This window comes from Carcharodon carcharias, chromosome 2 (genome assembly GCF_017639515.1).
Source record: "Carcharodon carcharias isolate sCarCar2 chromosome 2, sCarCar2.pri, whole genome shotgun sequence".
Classification (NCBI taxonomy): domain Eukaryota; kingdom Metazoa; phylum Chordata; class Chondrichthyes; order Lamniformes; family Lamnidae; genus Carcharodon; species Carcharodon carcharias.
This window is the reverse complement of record NC_054468.1, coordinates 114,650,073-114,674,123: the sequence shown is the minus strand read 5'-3', so window position 1 is coordinate 114,674,123 and position 24,051 is coordinate 114,650,073. Positions and strand designations below refer to the sequence as shown.

Here is a 24,051-nt window from a genome sequence, read left to right as displayed (position 1 = left end):
TCTGATAGCTGTCAACGGCACAGAAGGCGAGTGCTGACGTCGCTCATCAACATGAACTGCAACAGCGGAATAAGTGGCATAAAAGCTTGATAAACAAACCTTACCTCACTGCAGCAGTTACAACATCAAATCAAATGAATCCTCGAGAACAGTGTAAATCTTGACGGGTGCAGTTCTTTTCCAAACTCTAGTGCAGTTTTACTGCCAATAACCAATATCCATTCTGAAATAAGCAGCAAAAAAAAAAAGCGGCTTTTAAATTGCACGCACTTCATTCAACTTAGCCTGGAGCAGAATCCCAGGAAACAGGATAGCAGATGGTGGTATTGACTACAATAGTAATGTCCATTGGAATGCATAAAACATCTGGACTTGTGAGAAATGTAGAGCATGTCACTTGCCTAGCAATGCCACACAACATGAAATGTCTTAAAATAATACAAATTACCTCAATGCACAGCTATGTAAAATTTAGGCCTTAATCTGAGGTGGATTAGTGAATTTCATGCATGTCAAAGAAATTTAATCTCCACGCAGTAATCCTCATTTGAGCCCCTAAAATATAAAGTATTCCTGGTTCTTAAACAAAGTAGAATTATAACTTGCAGTTGACCAAGGAAACAAGACCTAAACAGGCTTTTGTTTATTTAAATTTCAGTGTGCTACACATGTTAAAGGCTCTTTGTCAAACATGATTATTAACAAAAATCATGACTATCATATAGAGAATTGGTAATCCTCCCCTTAGCGGCAACACCAATCTGCCAAAGCTACAAAGATGAAGAATGGCTGGAAAGTTTGCATCATTACGAAGTTCTGAAAGCTTCTAGTCCCTCTTGACATTCCTGTTTGATTTGTGTGGGTATTACACGTACCATACCTGTCGTCAACACTTGTGATATTGCACAGTGCCGAAAGATTTTAAAATCTGCATGTCACTGTTGTGAGATCAACATGGATGAGGGAGGGTGTTTGGGACATCTTGGTTCATCAAACCAGTAAGACCCTAAAAGCCCTTTCACCACAGCATCCAATTCTTTCTTAAACGATCCCAGGATTTTCACATCCGCTCCTTTTCCTCATATCCATTCCGTCTATTTATTATTCTGTGGGTGAAGAAGAACTTCTTGATAATGGTCCCACATTCCAAGAGTGAATGCACCTCAAAAGTACTTCATTAGTTGTTGTGCATATAAGGGATATTCTGACATTGTGAAAGCTGCTCTAGAAATCATATTCCATATCAGTCGTTTTACATTTTGAACCTGCATCAAGTTGTCCTATACATACAATTTAGTTTAGAGGGTTTTTCCAGATTTACCCATTTCATCATATTTACTATCTTCTATGTAAGGTCGCCTCTCTGTGCGTGCGCACCCCACCCCCGAACCCCCACACCCCTTTCAAGATTGAAAATTCACATTTCTGTAATCTTCCCTAACATATTCAGATCTCTAACATTAGGAATCAATCACATTTCTTCCCGCATTCTCATCACCATTTGAATGTCCAACATTCAAGGTGTATTCTGACCAGGAAACTACAGGGGTTTGGGCATGACTTCCTCTTTTCTGCTTGTATAGCTGAGTGTTCTACTAACTCAGTTGATTTGCTGCACTGCATTGATAGAACATGTTCAACATAATGTTGAGTCTACTTGGACTCTTACATATTTTAACTTCACTCTTTCAACATCATTGCTGGACTATGGATGTTGCCCAAGTTTCTTTGAGAGAAATTTCATCTCTCATTTTCTGCTCATTTACATATTTAATCTAACTCATTCAGTAATTTACCAATTTTCCATCGAGTTTCTAAACATTTTTTATTCATTCATGGGATTGCTGGCTCAGCCAGCATTTATTGCCCATCCCTAATTGCCCCTGCTCAGAGGGATATACAACTGAGTGACTTCCTAGATCATTTCAGAAAGCATTTAAGAGTCAACCACATTACTGTGAATCTGGAGTCACGTGCAGGCCAGACCAGGTGAGGATGGCAGATTTCCTTCCCTAAAGGACATCAGTAAACCAGATGGGATTTTACGACATTGATTCCATGATCATCATTTGACTTCTAATTCCAAACTGTTATTGAATTCAAATTCCACATCTACTGTGGTGGTGGCATTCGAATCCGGGTCCCTAGAGCATTACGCTAGGTCTCTGGATTAGCAGTCCAGTGACAATACCACTACGTGACTGCCTCCCGCTAAGCCACTGATAATAAACTAATGGCAGAGGTGGTCCCAACACCAGTGCCTGAGCCACCCCACTCTGTGCTCCCTATACCACTACATACCATATGGATTCTGTCATTTTCTACACGAGTGCCCTTCTGCCACAATCCCAACCCTGCATTTTGTCACCAGAAATGAAACTAAAAAAATGAATTCCAAAATTAGTTAGTTTGTTTAGCTGGTTAACTTTGCCAGATTAAAAGACGACATTCTGGAATGACTGTCTCAGGCTTCAATGGTCTTTATCTGCTTTGCAAAAGCAATTAGCTTGGCAATCTATTTGCACTAATCTACCTCGCATGCATCCTGCTATTCACATCGTGATCGAATGGGATATCAGCATCTTCCTCACTGGCATGGATTTCATCAATAATATTATTTTTGGGTCAAGCAACAAACATTGCTAACCTAATTTCAACAAACACTTACATATTCTTTTTCCCCAAGCAAGATTCAAGGTAAAACTGTGAACGCTGTCAATTCGCCTTTCTTACGCATCAGCCTTCATTATGAAACGGACAAAATCACTTTTGGCATTTCAGTGATAATGTTCAGTGCAGACACAGGTTGAATTATGATATTGGGTTACTAATTATAGTTATTTCTCTTCCTTTGTCATCACACTGAATTCTAATGGAACTCAAATCGTGATGTGAGCTGGATCGCTGGTATATTTCACCTAAGGACCTTACAAATGATGAGTTTTTCTTTTGGATGTGCATTAAACATAGAAACATCGAACACAGGAGCAGGAGTAGGTCATTCGGCCCTTTGAGCCTGCTCCACCATTCAGTATGATCACAGTTGATCCTCTATCTTAACGCCGTACTCCCGCTTTCTCCCCATACCCCTTGACATCTTTACAGTCCAGGAATCTATTTCCTTCTTAAATATATTCAGTGACTTGGCCTCCACAGCCCTCTGTGGTAGAGAATTCCACTGATTCACCACCCTCTGAGTGAAGATGTTTCTCCTCATCTCAGTCCTAAATGGTCTACAGCGTATCCTGAGACTCATTCTAGTCACCCAGCCAGAGGAAACATCACCCCTGCAGCCAGTCTGTCTAGCCCTGTCAGCATTTTACACCTTTCAACGAGATCTCCTCTCAATCCTATAAACTCCAGTGAATACAGGCTTAGTTGGCTCAACCTCTCCTCATATGACAATCCTGCTATCCCAGGAATCAGCCTGGTGAACCTCCGCTGCACTCCCTCTATGGCATCCTTTCTTAGGTAAGGAGGCCAAAACTTGTCCGTAGCAGGATCAATAAGGCCTGCGTTTAAGTGCAGGTTGTAACTTTTTAAGAACCCGTTAGCAGCCTTTCAAGATGATGTTTGTAAGGTAGCTTCAGGTCCTGGAACAGCCGACTTCAATATAGTTCTTACTGTACCATCGACAAAACCTACCACTGCACACCTCCCATGGTTTGCTCACAATGACTCACAGGATTTAGTAACAACGTAACATAGCAACCTTTTAAGCAAGAGTGAGACGCTAGATATGTTCAGCTCATCTTCTTGAAACACATTTAGCTTTCTTGTTCTACCACCCATGCCGATGACCTGTTCCATACACATACTACCCTTTTACTACAGAATAGATATATGCTCCCAGCTGGAGGCCTCATTCAAAGGGAGTGGAAGTTGTAGAATTGTCACTACATGTTGTGGCTCAATGTTTGATTCACAGGTTCTAGTGTAGCTCCCTGCTGCAAGTCCAGCGGTTCTGTATTTACACTTTAATATATTATTATCCAGTAGCCACTGATGTCCTGTTTCAAGGTAAGTCACGACTTTATCTTAATAAAAATAGAGGTGCTATGTCAAATAGTATTACCAATAACGGGATGCTGATTTACAACCACTGGTGACAGACTTGGGATCTGCGACCATGTGGAAGAGGTGCCATGGTCTAAAAGTCTCAGGGTCTAGAAATACCACTGGGTCTCCCTTCTACTTCAGAGGTGGCTAGAAGGACATCGTGGGATCTCAGAGTACTGCAGAGATAGGTTGTAGGGTGACTGAGGCAGATCCCATAATGCAGAATCAGATGAATTTGGGAGCACTGGAAAAGGGTTTCCATGATTTTGTAATGTTCTGCTCCTTTCAAACCTTTTGAGGAGGAAGCAGATTTCCCGCCATTTCTACTAAAAGCTTTGCACCTGCCAGCAATTTAATCCAAACTCTCAATTTTAAAACAGTACCATGCATACCTGCCAACAGTATCGCACCGTCTGAGGTTTTAGTTATTTTCTCTGCAACGCTCAGGGGTTTTCAACAGGGAAGTTCCTCAAGCAAAAATGAGAAGGGAAACTGCCTGTCCCATTGCCCTAACAAAAGCAAAATAGTGCAGGTGCTGGAAATCTGAAATAAAATCAGAAAATGCTGGAAACACTCAGCTGGCCTGGCAGCATCTGCGGAGAGAGACACAGAGTTAACGTCTGGCTTTGTTGTGTGGCTGCCTCATTTCTCCTGCCCCTCGCTCTGTTTGTCCAGAAAACAATAATGCCTAGGAAACAGATATCAAATAGGTTAGACCTTAATCGTTGCTCCTATGTTCTCAGAGGATACTGGCAATGGAGGAAACAGAGGTGGGATGGGATGGTACATCAGGTCGGGATGCCTTATCTGTACACGGTCAATAAAACACGTTAACAGTGGGTAATGGAAAAGTTTAAATTATTCAGAATTTCCTTCTGCAATTACACTGTTGCCAGATGTAGCTTTACTTCTGAGAGATACTGACCAGGGTAATTACACACTCCAAGTGTTGCCGTGCCAGGGGTGAAGTTCAAACCCTGATCGTGCACCATTAAGCAGCTTTTCTGCTGCTCTCCCAGCGAAGTGTCCCCTGCATAAGCGGCAGCAGCTCTAAGGGCTTGCCCCGGCATTGAGCCTGTGAATCCAATCCGCCAGGGCCTTCTGCCCCCAGCCTCACTCCTGCTGTCCCTCTTCTTCCATTCCGACGCAGAACAGGGTTGTGCCCATTCGGAAAGGCTGCTCCAGCTGCCGAGTCTGTTCTCTCTGCACGGAGGACAAGGGCCGAAAATGGATCAGGAACACAGAGTGAGAAAAACGCAAAAACCCGAGCAAGGAAATTTTGCTATCAAACTCCAGAAACCTCAGTTCTGCAATATCAGGTTGGGCCGTGCCGTGCTTTGATTTTTGGGTGTAGTTCTACGCCACTTCTATATTCCCATAAATCCAGGAAATTTGAGTGAGTGAGCTGTTGTTTTGCACGGGGTTCAGAACTACGGAACAGAGTAGCAGGGGGACTTGGTGGGCGTATGTAGGAAGAGGCACAAACGATTGAGGAAATTCAAACACACTAACGTTTCATTAGAAACTTGGTTAACTTTCCTTTAAGGGGGATAAAAAAAAAGCCTTTATCCAGTGATGGCTCCATGTTATTCCAGTTGCAGATCTAGGTCATGTAGCAACATGGCAAACCATATGCAGGGCACTGTTTCTGGGCTGTATTGGTTGACCAGACCTGTCCAAGCAGCAGAGATGTAGTTTGAGGGCTCCTAATGCTCTGCTGCAACTGGATACAATTGTAGTGCTGGTTGGATTTCAAATGTGGAGTTGTTCTGAGCAGAGTGTGTAGGCGAGAGCCCTTACACCCAAGCTGCCAGCCTCTCAATTGCTGGTCAGAGGCAAAAATGGGGTGGGGGTGGGGAGGCGGGATTGAGGGGGGGAGAGAGAAAGGGGAGATGGAAAATAACTGCAATATTAATCTCCCACAGTGGCTGCCAGGCAAGGGAGCACAGGCCTGCGATGACCACACACTAGTTGCATATAAATGGAACCGGGAACTCTTGCGATCCATGAGACCAGCAAGCTCAGAGAAAGGTTGTGTGCAGGCTACAATATCATAGCTTAAGGAAAAGCTCAGAGGTCCGTACGAAACCCAGAATATTATCCTGCGCTTCAGGTTGTCCGTGGGCAATGCGAGGAAATACAGGGCATCAGTCACCTTCTTAATGTAAACGCAAGCAGACTGATGTTCCTGATATCCCCTTCAGCAGCCTGCAGGAGGCAGAGGCAATGCAGCTCAGCGCAGGGCAGCAGTGGCTTCATTTGCAACATGCAATGCAGGGGATGACACAAAACTGTGTGACACTGTGCCTGGCAAAGTGCAGCCTCGTTATACACTGCTCCTCAGTTAAGCAGGGGGTATGCTATCCCAGGATAAACGACACTGCTGTGAAGGTATGAATTTTCTCCCCTCGCTCCTTCCTCCTGCTATTGCCGCCCTTGACCCCCTAGATAAAATGTGAGTTTCAGAGGGGTCCCGCTGCAGAATCATGTGCTGCCATGAAGCTACTACTGTATGTAATATTATTGGAAAATATTTTTCTTTTAAAATAGAGGTTTAGTCTGTGGGTGTGTCTTAATTGCATTAAGTCCAGCTAGTCTGGGTGCTTTGATGCGTACTGGTTTTGAGATGTAAGTGAGGTAGAGTACGTTTGCATTTTTTGAATAGAGCACTGAATAGAGCATATGATTTCAGACAGTTGTAAAGTCACTACAGCCAATTAAACAACCAGTACCACGACAAACTCTTGGAAAAATGTCTCAAAAATGTTGCAGCATTTTAGACGACAGCAAAGAAATGTTCTTTAAAATAGCATTAAACACTTCCTGACCTGTACGGACTGTTGTCCGCAGCAGGTTCAGGAGCTAGCAGTAACAATGCTGACTCACATAAAAATGGCTATGGGAATCCGGACATCAGCTGACACCTATGGTCGTCCTTTAATGAGGTCCCCCCACTTGTTTCAGGTAGATGCAATGGCCACTTAGATCAAAACCTACCCACGGATCAGAACAAGTGGCCCTCCAGTGCTAAGCTGGCGTTTCCACCTCTCCCCAACCGCAACCCGCACCCCCCCCCCACCCCCCCCATCCCCAAAAGTTTTGTCTTTGCAAAGCTCCATTTGCAGTTTGAAATGTGTCGCTGCAAGATAAAACTGCACATTCCACCACCACCTATCTGTCAAAGGAAAGAAACTGAGGCTGGAATCTTGAGCCCTGGAGTCTAAGCTCAGTGGTGGGTGCGGAAGTAGGAGTGATTCCCACTGTGCGGTGGGACAGCTGACCATGTGCAATCTTAACTTTGTTCAACTTGTTGCACGTGCATCCACGAGGTGCTCGCCAACTCTCATGGCGGAGGTAGGCAGGAAGTTGCCATCCCCACCGTTAACACATGGGGTTGAAGGTCTGGACGCCACATTTAAAGGGCACCCAGACAGCCTGCATCATCCCTTCCCTCTTTGCCCAGCCATTGTCCCACCCTCCCCCGTCAGCCCTGCCTTGGTCATTTTCCATGCAACTCTGTCACCACCTGCTCTCAAGCGTAGGCTGGCATTTACAGGCACTCCCCAAAGAGGAAAATGCCACAGCGACTCACTGCTAAATCGTGGAAGAAGTCTATCTCGCCAGGTACACACCTCTCATGTGCAGTTGTAAATGTGAACACTCCAATTTCTCGCTGACGGGGGATTTAATTTGGCGAGGGAACCTAATTCCGGTGAGGGGGCCTTTTAATGAGCTCACGCAAGATGCTAGTGCATGCAAAAGGGATTCCTGAAATTGTTCGTCAGGAAGCTCAGCCTGCCCTTTAATTCCCGAGAACTTAACTGCTGAAATTGATCCTGCCGGCGGGAAACTGATTTTGGCCTCCCGCCAAATTAAGTTCCCCCAACCGCCAAGCTTCCTGCTGCTGGCGGGCCTAGCAGATTCAGCCGTGAACGCCGAAAAAGCTCTTGTCGCAAGTTTAGAAACATTTTAACATCAATGTTTCTCAGTCTTTTCTAATGGATAAATAGATGAAGGAAAATAATGTACAGGGCGATGGGAGAAGAGCAAGGGAGCGGAATTAGTTGGATAACTCTTTCAAAGAGTTAGCACAGCAAGAGGCAAATGGCTTCTGAAAGGGGAGATGGTAATATAGTGGCCTCATTACTGGACGAGTAAACCAAGGGCCCAGACTAATGATCTGGAGACATGAGATCAAACCCTGGAACAGCAGCTAGGAAATTTACATTCGACCAATTAAATAAAACCTGTAAAAAAGCTAGTATCAATAATGGTGACTGTTATAATGGTGCTGGTCCTCGTAGTCTTCTGTATGTTAACAGCAAGTCTTTGCTAACTGCTTGTAATCATATAAATACATAAAGGGTACAGGCAAGGAGCTAACTCAGTCTCTAGGTCTTAACACGTCCCTGCACAACACCACGCTGATGCTAGCTCTGGGCACTGCGCCTTTTTATATCAGTGCATGGGCGGTGCTGTATTCAGTCCCACATTAACTCTGTATCTACCAGACCCCTGTTCCACAGTAACTATGAAACTAATGTATTGCAGTAAAATACCATTTGATTCCCCAACTTTTAGGAACGGAAACCTGCCGTCCTTACCCAGCCTGGCCCGCACGTGACTTCAGAACCCCAGCAATGCGGCCGACTCTTAAGTGGCCCAGTAAGCTGCTCAGTTACATTGAAGGTGGCACATGGCCACCTCTCAAGGACAATTAGGGATCAGCAATAAACGTTGGCCTTACCAGCAATACCCACATCATATGAATGAAGAAAAATAAAACAATTTGCTGATGGTTGGAGCAGCAGAATTTACTCTGACATCACAAGATTTGAGTTAAAGCACCTTTAGCTGATGATTCTAAGACACGTTTATTAGATAATCCCTCCTATGGCACTTTCCTGTATACGTAAATTAGAGTTAGAACAGTAAAAGGTGTGAAATTAGAGAGTGAGAGCCACAAAGTGCAACAATTCCCACAGCGAGCTTCACACAATAGACTAATGCCAGCCTGGCTTGCTGAAATATCATGCTGTCTACCGATGATCCACACAAGGGCACATATTATTTATAGTTGGAAAACTATTTCCAATCATATGTTTCCAAAATTAATTAGATGCTTATCGCCCTCCGCAAATGGCTTTTAAGTTTCAGGAATGAATCGCTGGAATTGGGGCTGCCGTGGGCACCTTGATTAGATTAAGGAGACCTCGCTCTCTGGCCGACATTTTCCGTCCCTGTCGTGGGTGGGACCCACCACGGGCGAGGCGGTGCCCCAGCCAGAAGTCAGCTGACCTGCGGCGGGACCAGGAGAGCACGGCAGAGGGATGGTGTGGAAAATCCCACCCTCTGAGTGTTTTCAAAGTACAGCTCTCTCTCTTCATGCCAATAACTGAGCTGTATTTAAAAGGTGAACGCAGTTCAGGCGGTAAAGATGACAGCACAGAGGAAGAGAGTCCATGGTGCAGTTATTTATTTGGGGGTAATTATTGTTCTGATCTGCTAACATTTTCAAGGTCTGGAGTTTTGCTCCAATCATTTGTATTTGTAGCCTATTGCCCATAATCGGGCTTCACATAATCGCATTACAAATATCAAGGCAGGGGAACCTTTGCGCAAAACATAATCAATTTGCAGGTGGTCAGTACAAGGTGGGAGAAATTTCTATCAATGGCAACTCTACCAAAAATTCAAGCAGAGTGCAAAATAGGGAATCCTGCGTGTCGTAAATGCCAACTGTTAAAGCTAAAAATTACCAACAGGAACGATTTTGTCTCTTAGTATCAAAGTTATACTCTCATGTGAATATGGTCAACAGTCACTGGACATGATGAAGCAGGCCTACTCACCATACAATTTTATGTCATACAAGAACAGTTTAGGCTCAATACAATCCTCAAATTAACCTTTCAGTGATCTACCAGAATTTCTACCAGTGCCACACAACCAAAGATCTCACAAGTCAAACACATGAAGTTCCAACAGAAATACTATGCCATCTCTTTAAAAGTACTATCCATTTAGCAATAAGCCTTTATTATTGCCCCCATTTGCTTCTTTAATTTTTTTCTTGATCAACCATTTATCCACTTCCCCTTTAACACACACACACACACACACACACACAAACACACCTCATAGCCTCTGTTTGTAGCACATGTGGTGACCTAAGATTTACATCAAAAGATCATTGACCTGAAGTGTTAATGTGCAGCTCTCTCTCCACAGCTATTGCCTGCCTGAATGTTTACAGCCTTTGTTGCTTTTATTCCAGATTGCCAACAAAACGTTGCTTTTGTTAGATTTACATCCTCTAGTTACGGACTCATTAGCCCATGGAAATAGTTTTTCCCTATTTATCTCATCTGATAAAAAAAAAACAGACTCCCGGATTTTGGGACAAAGGAGACAGACAAAGACCTCACTATAATGCAGATGTGCAGGTCGATTGATGCAATCAAGGTTCCAGTGCCATTTTAACACAGTCCTGCATTTGGCATCCGGGTATGGTTCTGCCAACAGTGTCCGGAGTAAAGGGTCAAGAAGGTGATGTTTCCTCGTGGGTCAGAAGGAGCAAGAGCGTTCCTCTAAGTTCCCCAAGGAAATCTAGGAGCTCCCCAGCCCCAGTCTCTAACACCCAGCCCTCCCCCAACCCCTTCTGCCACCCTTTGTGATTGTCTCAGGCATGATGAGTGAAGATTGGGGCCTGCATTTGGACTTACCTGAGCCTATACTCTGAGCTCACACATGTAGTAAGCAATGTGGACCCGGTGAAGGGGAGGCAGTTCAGCTGTTGAAGCTTTAGGTGACAGACTGAAAGGCACCATGAGGCATAGATTCCAGTCTCCCGCTGATGACAGCTGCCAGGCATCAGGTTGAAGATAGCACCAACAAGTCAAGACCTGAGACAAATAATGTTGCAGCCCAAGAGCTCGCTGCTGCTACCTCTCCGGATGGCAGAACCAGCCTTGGCTCCTGCCTTCCAACAGCAGGCAAGGTGTTAGCTGTGCACAGTAGGTTGCACGAGGCAGCTCTGGATCACCGTCCAGAGAAGTAACCAACAGTGGAATACCCATCCCAGGAGCACACCACCAACAGTATGAAGCAACCAGAGGCCCACTGCTCGTCAGCCTGGCTTGATTCTGCCACCCCTCATTCCTCTGATCCCAGGAATACTTGGAGACAGCGCTGGCTGCCCAAAGGTCTGGTTTCGACTCCTGGGGCAAATTTGGTGTTTAGAGGGAGCAGGAGGAATTGTCTCCTGTCCCTATCACCTATGCCCTTTCTTCCACTTTGTCAAGGGGAGTGAGGAACTTTGCCTAATAGGAAGACTGCAACCATCACCATCATGTCCCACTTGTTCAATAACTACCTTGACTTCAACGGTTACTGTTGCTAGGCTAAAACATTTCGATTCATGGAGGTTAACGACTCATTCAAATTTACCGAAGTTTGCCAACCTTCCCACAATAGCTAACCTTTACATTTGTTTAACTAGGGTTTCCAACAGTTCCTAACACTGATTAATATTCATTTAAAACTTATTGTTGTAAATAGTTGTTTAAATGCGTTAACATAAAACAGCGTTTAACATTGTCATAAAAGACAGATTGCATTTAAACTGTGTTTCTCAAAAGTCTGGCTGAGGTTTATTGGAATTCCTGCAATAATTTGTCCAAACATCTAGGTATAGCTTAACTTTATTCAGCAAACATCAGTAGTTATTTCTTAAACTTTGCATTTACGAATTATATGAAACGTTTTGTGGAACGTTTTGGTGTTGAAGGGAGCTGAGTTTGCTCCTTCTTCTGCTTTGAGCTCTTTGGAAGTGCTCACTGGGTAAGGGCCTGCATCACAAGTACGTCCATCAGACTGCTCTGCCATCTCAAAGTGAGGCTTTCTGTGGACATGCCATGTCCCTCGTGTGTTCTACTACCCCATTGATGCCTCCCCCACCCCCATCGTACGTCAAGGTCCAGACCCTACAGCAGTGGAATAGATGCCAACAAGGCATAACACAGGACCCATCTACTCTCTGCCCTCTTTGGCATATGCCTGAGGACAATGTCAAACTTGTCCAGCATCTCAGTGATCTCACCTGCTTGAAGCTTCCTCAAGCCTTCCGTACAGCTCTCCCCTATATTCTCAGAAAAAAATCTTTTGGAATACCCAATTTTTGCCCCACACTCAGTTCGGCTGAACAAGGGATGCCCTTCCTTCTGGGTATATCACTCTACACCATCAGATCTGGAGGAAGAATTACTCCTGTGGTGTATCTAGATGAAGGAAATCAGGCAGTTTAGCTGAGGACAGTATCTGATTGGGTACCACACTCCTCAACATGTGTGCGAACCACTCCAAGGAGCTCTCCAAGAGGCTGTGCACCTGATGACTGCACCTCTCCAAAGTTGCCTGGGGCATCTCTGTCAACTTCATCACCAAGATTGGCAGACTCGCTGCACTTTGACAATGGCTCTATCCATGGCAGTTAAAGTGGCAGTGGCCCTCAACTTTAAGCAATCATTTTGCACAGCACCTGTACAAGGGAGGCTTCCAGGGCATGCACTGTGCAGGTAACAGGTGCTCACTTACATAGTGGGCACGAGTCCCCAAACAACAGTGCCAGGGACATCTACGCCCCTGACTCTTTACTGGAACTAAGGAAAAATAGAAAAGAGGTGAAATATACGCTGGTTTTGGAAGGGGGGGGGGGGGGGGGGAGGTGCCGGACACCACAGGTAGAGCTGGATAGAGGGCCAGTGATAGGTGGAGATTGCCAAAAGATGTCATAGACAAAAGGACAAACGAGTGCACCTCATCTTCCGACTAGGCACTTTACAGCCTTCCGGACTGAATATTGAGTTCAACAACTTTAGATCATGAACTCCCTCCTCCATCCCCACCCACTTTCCGATCCCCCCTTTTTCCAATAAAATATATATATTTATCTTTTCCCACCTATTCCCATTATTTTTAAATGTATTTCTATCCATTGTTTTATCTCTACCTTTTAGCCTATTTCGGTGCCCCCCCCCCCCACTAGGGCCATCTGTCCCTTGCTCGTCCTGCTTTCTACCCTTAATGTCACCATTAGCATATTTCTTAGATAATATCACCACCGTCAACACCCCTTTGTCCTTCTGTCTATGGCATCTTTTGGCAATCTCCACCTATCACTGGCCCTCTATCCATCCCTACCTGAGCCACTCTCCACACCCACACCGCCCCCCCACAACACCTCCCTTAAACCAGCTTATATTTTATCTCTTTTCTACTTTTCCTTCGTTCTGGTGAAGAATCATACGGACTCGAAACATTAACTGTATTCCTCTCCGCAGATGCTGTCAGACCTGCTGAGTTTTTCCAGCTATTTTTGTTTTGGATTTCCAGCATCCTCAGTTTTTTACTTTTATCTACGCCCATGGCTTGTTTCCTCAAGGTACAAGGTACTATAATGGTCTGAATGTGACACATAAGATGCCAACTGAGCAGTCGCAGATACACGGTGGGGTTCCATACACAGGGCATCTGGATCATCTGTGATGAGAACTCGGTAGCATCCTAACACTTCATTGCAGAACAAATTCTGCAGCATATCTTCAGCAACTCAACACTACTTCACACTCAAATTACACCAGAATGGCACCAAAAAATATTAAAATTAACTTACTCCCTCCCCCCCCCCCAACAACTCCCTCAGCTGTTGGAACAGTGGAACTTTCCAGCTCTGCTACAGTATGAACAAGGGCAGAATAGAGGACAGAGGAAATTTATAGCCTTTGTCTAATTTTGTTGCTGCGTTACAGCAAGAGACAGCAGCCACACACACAGCAAACAGCACCTGAATAGAAAGCAGGATATGTAAAATGACAGTATTATACATGCTGAGGAATATCCTGTCCTTCTGCATTTGGGTGGATCCATTTATGTCTTCAAGGAAAAGGCTGTGCCAAAACCCAAGTGTCTGAATTGAGCTACATCAGCAAATTAACACAAGTTTGGGGACGCTGGGCTCACGAGTCACTTTTTTAAGGCAGGGCAGATATCACAGGTAGACTCATGCACAACAGTGTATTTACATAGACAGAATGAAAACTCCACCCAACACTTGATGATAACGCAGAACTATTAATGTCAAATTTGGCTCATAAGCAAATAAATAATGACAGCTCTCCAGGGCCAACTTCCTAACCTCGCACTGCACGTTGTAGATATTGAGAAACGGCTGACACACTATACACAATTTTCTGACAGGCAAGGCTGACAGGAGAGGCTCCTTGCCAAGAAGGCAAGTTTTAGAAAGTTTTTAACTGTGTCAACTTCCACTTGCCCTGCTTCAAAACCTGCAACCATGCATGCGCAGTCACCGCGCAGGGCGATACTCAACACTTACCAGCACATACAACACACAGAACATCAGCAAGAAAACTGAGTGAAGTAATTTAACTCTTGCAATGATGGAACTATGATTGACACAATGAAGGGGCCATAACTGTAAAAATCTAAAGATATGCAGATGCAATGGGTCTTTCAACAGCCAAGAAACAATTAATGAGATTACCCTCCCTTCTGCCTTCAAAACCTTAATGATTTTAATATTGAAACACCAGGCAACAATCCAAAATATCACCCATTCCACTTGCCGCTTCAAGGAGCCCTTTTCAAAATTCCAGATGACAGATTAGACTACAGTAAAATATCAGCAATGTTGAAAAGGATGTTTTGAAAAAGCACTGCAACCACTGTATAATGACGTATTTAAGATTTGTCTAACAGACATTATTTAAAAGTCAAATAAAAACAGCTAAAAATCAGAGAAAACTAAATTGTAATGGGCAATTAGACAAAAAAAATACTTAATCAGCATTATGCAAAACCAGTCAATTGTAACACGCTCTCCTCGTTTATTTTACTTTGAATGCAGGAGTTTATCAACATCTACACAATACTAAGATTAGGTAAAGATTGAAGAACAAGTAGAATGTACAAGAGATTAAAGCCAGGGTCTTTCTTATAAGGATGCATGCATGTAACAAGAGGTTGCCAGAATTAGGTTGAAGGCACACATGAAGGCAAAGATTTATCTACAGTTCGTTTGTAGCTTCCCAGGAATTTGTTCACGCAAAAAAACAGATACAGATTTAACTATACTTACAATACAATACCACGAGTTAAAACCAGAGCAGGAACCAAGCCACAAAACAAGAAAATTAGTGACTAACAGATATGGCACGAGGAGCTCGGTGGATACACTAACAATACACAAGCTGTACGACAGACTGCAATCTTGGCCTGATGACAGATACTTATCTCAATTTGTAAAGAACAAGGAAAATGAGAGCCACCCTGGTACAGATAATGGCTAACCACGGGACTGAAACACAATCTTAACCCACGAGTCCTCATGTGAGAAAGAAAACTTGGCTAGAAATTGAAGGCTGACTATAATACTCTCTCCAGTTGAATTATTTGGATTGAGGAAGTTATAGCATGAGATGGAATATCAAACAAGACAACACAATGAAGTCTCCACCAGATGAGCAATGACAGAACATTCTTAAGATTTATGTGCCAAAGATAAAAAGTTTTGAAAGACACTGATGCAAATGATTTACAGTATTCAATAAGTGATGACACAAAGCAAACTTTACCACCAAATCAAGGTGTCAATGCAGTTGCTCATCCGAGATACAAAATCTTACTGAAAAACTATTTTGGGATATAATTCATTGCACAAATACATCATATTTTCCTTTCCATAGGTGATGTATGAGACTGGCAGTGCAAGTGGAGGTCAATCTGCTACATCCTGTTTTGTGTCCTTGAGTTTAATAGGGGAGACACTGGAGCTGTAGAAACGGGCATTGTAATTTCCCAACTGGGCATCCCATAGCAGCTCGCTGGTCAGGATCTTTGGAAATTTAGTCAGTAGATCTTGCAGTGGAAGGAGAAAGGCAAACTGCAAAGGGGTGAACCAGGGCTCACTGGGGCCCACAGTATTTTTGTGGAGCCTGAAGGAGCAAGGGTGCCTTAAAGACTACTCTTCAGGTGCCTGGACCAGCGCTGTGGCCCTGATTTGCATCCGTTTCCACCACCGCCCTGGCAGGCTCGTTCCAGCTCATTACCACATATCTGCTTAAGAGAGTTCTTCCTCACAGCCCCCTGCATCACTTGTCCAAAAATTTAAATCTTTGGCTGTTAGTCCTTGTACCAACTGCCAGTGGTCCCCAGCAAAAATGTCATCACCTCCCGTTCCAGGTATTCCCGAGGAGGTCCTCATCTTGAGCCCCTCAAGTCCAAGGATACAAACTTGAGTGCAGCTGGAACGCAACTGAATTAGCCACCCACTGCCAGATATCTGATCATATTGTGAATTTTAAATCTCATTGATCTGATGAGATTTTGAAAACAAGGGGAAGCAGGGAGCAAAGGAGTCAGATTCTAGAGTAAAGGGTGTAGCTAAAACAGAAATAAAATGATGCAGGGGGAAGCACAAGAGATTAGAAAACTGGTGAGTGAGAGAGGGAGAGAGAAGAGAACAAGAAAGCACGGGATAGCAAGAGAGAGAGCACACGAGTGAGAGCACAAGAGAGAGAGAGAGAGGGTGAAATAAAGAGAGCAAGAGAGAGAGAGACAGAGAGGACCGCAAGTGAAGAGAGAGCGAGAGAAGGCCACGTGAGAGAGCGACAGGCACCCACATAAACAGCTATCAACAAAATGAAAATAGACTGTCAAAACTGCGTACTTCTAGTCTTCGTGGCTCAAGTCTCTGATGCATAAATGAGCGCAAATGCAAATATGTGGGTTAGGATAACTGAAAACCAAAATCGAAGCTCAGAAGTCAATTTTACGACTGCAAGTATCTTACTGCAAACAAGTGAAACTTCAAACAAGAAAACATTTAGTCCCTTGTGCCTGTTCCACAATTCAATGAGATCAGAGCCTACCTGCAACCATGTCCCACCTTCATCCTATATCCCTTCAGATAACAAAGATCCAACAAAATTAGCTGAGTTGCTAAGGCCTCTCCAAGATGCCAAATACACCTCAGTTTACTTATCATAGCAAACTGATGATTATTTTGGTTATTTGCATGGGCAAATATCCTTTTACAAAAATGCATCATATTTAGTCTTGACAATTTAGCTAGATATTGAACAGGGTTTCATATTTGGAACTACAGCCATCAGAGAAGCACCATAATTGCTAAGTAAACTAAAGGTTGAACAGCTTTGCTTCAATTGATATGTTTCAAATTGCATTGCTACTTAACCCATTCTTATATATATTTATAACAATTGAGTACAATGTGTGATTCGCGATCTACAACCATGGATCATTTTGCTCTTGTGGAAGACTTGCATTGTTTCCTCTTTGATATGGGTTTCTTTTATCAATCAGAGATTCTTTCGACAAAAAGATTTTAAAACTTGAAGTGTGTTACATATGGAAAATAATTTTGTAAAATTATTTCATTTGTATCTACAATCATTTGGTAGTACAGAACTTGAGTAGTGCTAGAAGAGCACATCCCTAGTTGCCCTTGAGAAGCTAGGCCAGTCAACCACACTGCTGTGAGTCTGGAGTCACATGTAGGCCAGACCAGGTAAAGATTTCCTTCCCTAAATACCAGATGGGTTTTTACAACAATGGTTTCATGGTCATCATTAGACTTTTCATTCCAGATTTGTCATGGTGGGGTTTGAACCCAGGTCCCCAGAGCATCACCCTGGGTATCTGGATTACTAGTCCAGTACGATGCTACGAGGCCACCGCCTCCCCAATGTAGAATGGCAGCAAAACAGGTATAATCTTCTCCAAGGTAGTAAATGTACTGTACCAACAAAATAAAATAGATCCTTCCGTCTCAAATCAGTATTTCCTTCTCGAAGTGACAGCGTGTGAAATTCAAATGCACAAATAGGCTGCTGGATGACCTTTACACAATAGGACAGTCTTTTGAAACGTCTAGCAGCTGTAGCTGCACAGTCTGCTAAGACAGCTTTAATAACAATAAAAGATTCTCAGGACAACTCAAACTTGTGAAGAAGTCGTACACTCAGTAGAGACCCATTTACTGCTGCATTATTATGGATCCAAAGAAATGGAAAATCGGGAAGTGGAACTGCAGTAATGCCCACTGAAGTTTAAAGATGACCTTGTGCTGTGGATTGTGAATTTGCCATTAATATGGATAAACGAGCTGGGGATCATCTTTGAACAATACTGCAATACACTGAGAAGAGGCAATTAACTATAACGTTACACAAGAAACAATCATTTTTGTTAAAGTTTCCCCAATTCTCTCCCTCGATCTCTCTCAGCCTGTTGGGGTATAACTCAACAGGTGGCAAAATCCTACAGTTGCTTTTCCAGGACCTATTCTTAACTCAAAACAACTAGCTTATTGTCACTGGTTCACAGCATCAATCATGGACACTTCCAGCAGCACTCTCTGGATATGGAGCAAGAGCAGAAACACAAGGCTATGCATCAGAGGGTGAATGTCCAACCAAAACCCACCCACCCCCAACTCCTTCCCCAAACATGACTGCACCTCAGATTGCCAAAGTGAAGGCATACAGGATCTGAGGCTCTTCTGGTCCTAATTACTCTGTGCTATACCACAGTGTGCATTTCCTCACAGTGTCAGGGAGCTTTTTTTAAAAGCTCATCATTAAACTGGCCTAGCTCAGCAGTCAACCTCCAGTCCTGTTGCTGTGAAGTTAATATCACCGTCTTCTCCATATGTATGATTACTCCACATGACAAATTCTGCAGGTCCTCTCAAACCAAAAACTCACATTCAGTTTCTGTTATGATGTGGCAGATTATGTGTGCCAGGTGGACCAAATCTACAAGGGAAACTTGGTCACGCTATCACAACGGTCTTGCAATTTGTATTCATTACGAGATGTGTGCACTGAATTCAGAAGTAGTAAGTCCACCAGGACCTTTAGAGATTTTAAAAATGGAATTAAAACATTTAACAAAATATAAAAGATTTCAAGCACATAGATATGACTACAATTACTACTATAATAACTCCTAATTAACCTGACCTCCAGTTACGCTCCTTTTAAGACAACAGTCCAAAATAGATATTAGACTTAAAACAGGGCCAGCAAGATAACACAAATACCCACTTGACAGTGGAATTCCAAGTGGCTTTTCCCAACTTCAGTTTTATTATATAGCAGAGTTATGCACAAGTTCGGTCGAAGGGTCATGAGGACTTGAAACGTCAACTCTTTTCTTCTCCGCCGATGCTGCCAGACCTGCTGAGTTTTTCCAGGTAATTCTGTTTTTGTTTTGGATTTCCAGCATCCGCAGTTTTTTTGTTTTTATCCCTGTTAGATCTTACATGGCTTTCTGACACATAGCCTTTCATTCTCCTTTATTTATGTTTCTCTCTTTTTAATATGTAAATTCTATTGTTCTGTAAATCTTTGAAACTGTATCTTCTTCATAATATAAAACTTTCATGTTGCCAATATATTGTCAGTAACATCTGTGAAAAATAAACACATTCCTTAGCCTGGCTAGTTGTAAACAGACTAAGAATCCCTTTGAAATTCAAATCTCTTCACTTATCTAAAAATGCAAATTCCCTTTACGCCTTACAGGCTAAGTCAGCATCCATGTTTACTCATTAGCATGTCAAGCACCTAGCTTTATTCGATGATTTCAAACTCGCAGTCTACTTGACTCCAAATATAATTAAATCACGCACAGACCCAATTATACTTACCCCGTAAACCTACTTCACGATAAACCAGAAATATATTGTGAAAATTATTACACTTGCATCATAGTTTCAAATACAACTGATGTTTCTTGACATTATGTTTATACCAAGAAAGTATGTGCTGGGTGGAATACAAAAAAAAAATTCATTGATGGCTTGACCAACATGAATGCAAGGACAACCTATTTTGTTTCAGTCTTTGATGCAATATTCACTCATATAATGCATATCCCAACTGTCGGTGTGGCATCAGTCGTCCCAACTTCTCTGCTCCTCTCACACACTCTAACCTCTCTCTCTCTCAACTTGCTGCACTCCATTCTCTCAGGTCCAACCCTGACATTGTGATCAAACCTGCTGACAAGGGTGATGCTCTTGTTGTCTGGCGCACTGACCTCTACCTCGCAGAGGCTGAGCGTCAACATGCAGACAATTCCTTCTACCTCCCCCAGACCATGACCCCACCACTGAACATCAAGCCATTGTTTCCAGGACTGTTACTGACCTCATCTTCTCTGGAGATCTTCCTTCCACAGCTTCCAACCTCAGTCAGCTAACCTCGGACGACCCGCTTCTACCTCCGACCCAAAATCCACAAACAGGACTGTCTCGGCAGACTGATCGTGTCAGCCTGTTCCTGCCCCACGGAACTCATTTCTCGCTATCTTGACTCCATTCTCTCTCCCCTTGTCCAGTCCCTTCCCACCTACATCCGTGATTCCTCCAACATCCTACATCATATCAACAATTTCTAGTTCCCTGGTCCCAACCGCCTCCTCTTCACCATGGATGTCCAATCCCTCTACACCTCCATCCCCCACTCGAACAGGGGTCCGAACAATCCCCATCCACCACTACTCTCCTCCATCTGGCTGAACTTGTTCTCACACTGAACAATTTCTCCTTTAACTCCTCTCACTTCCTCCAAATAAAAGGTGTGGCTATGGGTACCTGCATGGGCCCCGGTTATGCCTGTCTCTTTATGGGGTATGTGGAACATTCCTTGTTCCAGTCCTACTCCGGCCTCCTTCCACAACTGTTTCTCCAGTACATCGATGATTGCTTCGGTGCTGCTTCATGCTCTCGTCTGGACCTGGAAAAATTTATTAATTTTGCTTCTAATTTCCACCCCTCCATCCTTTTCACATGGTCCATCTCTGACACTTCCCTTCCCTTCCTTGACCTCTCTGTCTCAATTTCTGGTGATAGACTGTCCACCAATATTCATTACAAGCTTACCGACTCCCACAGCTACCTCGACTATAGCTCCTCACACCCTGCTTCCTGTAAGGACTCCATCCCATTCTCTCAGTTCCTTCATCTCCGTCACATCTGTTCTGATGATGCTATTTTCAAAAACAGTTCCTCTTCCTTCTTCCTTAACTGAGGTTTTCCATCCACGGTCATTGACAGGGCCCTCAACCGTGCCTGGCCCATCTCCCGCACATCTGCCCTCACACCTTCCTCTCTCTCCCAGAACCATGACAGGGTCCCCCTTGTCCTCACTTATCACGCCACCAGCCTCCTTTTTCAAAGGAGCATCCTCTGCCATTTCCGCCAACTCCAGCATGATGCCACCACCAAACACATCTTCCCTTCGCCCCCCCAGCAGCATTCCACAGGGATCGTTCCCTCTGGGACACTCTAGTCCACTCCTCCATCACCCCCGACACCCCAAACCCCTCCCACGGCACCTTCTCATGCAACCGCAGAAGGTGCAACACCTGCCCCTTTACTTCCCCTCTCTCATTGTCCAAGGGCCCAAACACTCCTTTCAAGTAAAGCAGCATTTCACTTGCACTTCCCTTAATTTAGTCTACTGCATTCGTTGCTCCCAATGCAGTTTCCTCTACATTGGAGAGACCAAATGCAGGCTGGGTGGCCGCTTTGCAGAACACCTTCAGTCTGTCCGCAAGCATGACCCAGTCTGTTGCTTGTCATTTCAACACTCCACCCTGCTCTCATGCCCCCATGTCCGTCTTTGGCCTGCTGCATTGTTCCAGTGAAGCTCAACGCAAACTGGAGGAACAGCACCTCATCTTCCGACTAGGCACTTTACAGCCTTCCGGACTGAATACTGAGTTCAACAACTTTAGGTCATGAACTCTCTCCTCCATTCCCACCCACTTTTCCAATCCCTCCCTTTTTTTCCAATAATTTATGTAGGTTTTTCTTTTCCCACTTATTTCCATTATTTTTAAATGTATTTCCATCCGTTGTTTTATCTCTACCTTTTAGCCTTTTTCAATTCCTTCACCCCACCCCACCCCCACTAGGGCTATCTGTACCTTGACAAAAACAGAATTACCTGGAAAAACTCAGCAGGTCTGGCAGCATCGGCGGAGAAGAAAAGAGTTGACGTTTCGAGTCCTCATGACCCTTCGACAGAACTTGAGTTCGAGTCCAAGAAAGAGTTGAAATATAAGCTGGTTTAAGGTGTGTGTGTAGGGGGCGGAGAGATAGAGAGAGAGAGAGAGGTGGGGGTGTGGTTGTAGGGACAAACAAGCAGTGATAGAAGCAGATCATCAAAAGATGTCAACGACAATAGTACAATAGAACACATAGGTGTTAAAGTTAAAGTTGGTGATATTATCTAAACGAATGTGCTAATTAAGAATGGATGGTAGGGCACTCAAGGTATAGCTCTAGTGGGTTTTTTTTTATATAATGGAAATAGGTGGGAAAAGGAAAATCTTTATAATTTATTGGAAAAAAAAGGAAGGGGGAAACAGAAAGGGGGTGGGGATGGGGGAGGGAGCTCACGACCTAAAGTTGTTGAATTCAATATTCAGTCCGGAAGGCTGTAAAGTCCCTAGTCGGAAGATGAGGTGTTGTTCTATACCTTGAGTGCCATACCATCCATTCTTAATTCGCACATTCGTTTAGATAATATCACCAACTTTAACTTTAACACCTATGTGTTCTATTGTACTATTGTCGTTGACATCTTTTGATGATCTGCTTCTATCACTGCTTGTTTGTCCCTACAACCACACCCCCACCTCTCTCTCTCTCTCTCTATCTCTCCGCCCCCCACACACACACCTTAAACCAGCTTATATTTCAACTCTTTCTTGGACTCAAACTCAAGTTCTGTCGAAGGGTCATGAGGACTCGAAATGTCAACTCTTTTCTTCTCCGCCAATGCTGCCAGACCTGCTGAGTTTTTCCAGGTAATTCTGTTTTTGTTTTGGATTTCCAGCATCTGCCATTTTTTTGTTTCTATCTGTACCTTGCTTGTCCTGCTTTCTACCCTTAATTCACACATCCCTTAGATAATATCACCACCTTCAACACCTCTTTGTCTTTTTGTCTATGACATCTTTTGACTATCTCCACCTATCACTGGCCCTCTATCCAGCTCTACCCTGCCCTCCCACCTTAGACCAGCTTATATTTCATCTCTTTTCCATTTTTACTTAGTTCTGATGAAGTCATAGGGACTTGAAACGTTAACTGTGTTCCTCTCCGCAGATGTTGCCAGACCTGCTGAATTTTTCCAGTTATTTTTATTTTTGTTTTGGACTTACAGCATCCGCAGTTTTTTGCTTTTGTCATGCATATTCTAGTATCAGCTGGGTTTACCCGGTAGCACTCCAGTCTCCAAGTTAGAGGCATGTTGATTCAACCGCATTCCAGGAATTGAATGCATTGTATACTTTGACAACCCCTTCAGTAGAAGGGGATTTACAGCTGCTATGCTTCAGATAAGGGATTTTCAGTTAAACTATGATGATGATTACTTACACAATGCGCACAATACATAGCTCCTTGATCCAGCCAACAATTCCACTTATGATTTGCAAACTGAATATTTTGTCTCGCAGTTAGCAGCCTGAGGCTAACCTTACCTCTTGATACCATAGGATCAAATATACTTCCCTATCAAGCATGTTGAAATCAGTTTGATGTACTATAATGTGACAATGAATGTATCTTGATGTATTCCTTGTTGAATGTAGGCATTAATGTTTAACATGCCTTGTTTTGCTCTTCTTTGCACTGAGGGGGTAACAGAACTTCAATTCCTGATCAGGGAAGGGGGAAAGCAACCAGCTGATTAGGGGATTGAAAGCAGGGCCTTTGGTGTAACCAAGTCAAGGTCCCATGGGCTCAGTTAAAATATGGGCAATATTAAAAACAATTATTTGGTCATTTATCTGACTGTATAATGTAGCATCTCACACGTAAATTGGCTCTACATTTCCTTACCATTACAAAGTGACTACGTTTCAAAATGC

The 24,051-nt window shown here is 43.6% G+C and overlaps 1 protein-coding gene across 9 annotated transcripts in view; it reads right to left on the bottom strand.

Annotated features, from left to right (window-relative positions):
• Window positions 1–24,051, bottom strand: part of LOC121292423 (1-phosphatidylinositol 4,5-bisphosphate phosphodiesterase beta-4) — a 451,886-nt gene that overhangs the window by 258,919 nt on the left and 168,916 nt on the right. For 5 of the 9 annotated variants that reach the window (XM_041214297.1, XM_041214373.1, XM_041214305.1 and 2 more), the window contains one exon: window positions 105–223. The exons of 3 other annotated variants lie outside the window; for them this stretch is intronic. The gene's annotated coding sequence lies outside the window, so the exon portion shown is untranslated. Of the gene's footprint in view, window positions 1–99; window positions 224–24,051 lie in introns of all 9 variants that reach the window. One more of the 9 variants, XM_041214334.1, reaches the window with a different exon arrangement.